At 41.1% G+C, this 355-nt stretch overlaps 1 non-coding gene across 1 annotated transcript; it reads left to right on the top strand.

Annotated features, from left to right (window-relative positions):
* The first annotated feature begins 251 nt into the window (after positions 1-251).
* On the top strand, positions 252-355 carry LOC112837515 (U6 spliceosomal RNA). Its single transcript, XR_003211758.1, has one exon. It is a non-coding gene; the product is annotated as a U6 spliceosomal RNA (small nuclear RNA).

Below are 355 nucleotides of genomic sequence, written 5' to 3'. Positions count from 1 at the left end.
CATCCAACTCTTGATTTTGGCTCAGGTCATGATTTCAGGGTGGTGAGACTGAACCCTGCACTGGGCTCTGCTCTGGGCATAAAGCCCGCTTAAGATTCTCTCTCTCCCTCTCCATTGGCTGCGCCCCCCCCAACCCCCTGCTACCCATGCATATGCGCTCTCCCTCTCCAAAATGAATAAATAAAATCTTTTAAAAAATTATTTAAATGTTAAATCCTATGCTATATGTATGTACTGCAATTATAAAAAACCTGCTCATTTTAGCAGTACATATACTAAAATTGAGACAATTCAGAGATTAGCATGGTCCCTGCATAAGGATGACACGTAAACTTGTGAAGATTTCCATATTTCT

Source organism: Callorhinus ursinus, unplaced genomic scaffold (assembly GCF_003265705.2).
Source record: "Callorhinus ursinus isolate GAN/ISIS: 27379988/994484 unplaced genomic scaffold, GSC_fseal_2.0 scaffold41, whole genome shotgun sequence".
In the NCBI taxonomy this organism is placed as follows: Eukaryota; Metazoa; Chordata; class Mammalia; order Carnivora; family Otariidae; genus Callorhinus; species Callorhinus ursinus.
This window is presented reverse-complemented; position numbering and strand designations above follow the sequence as displayed.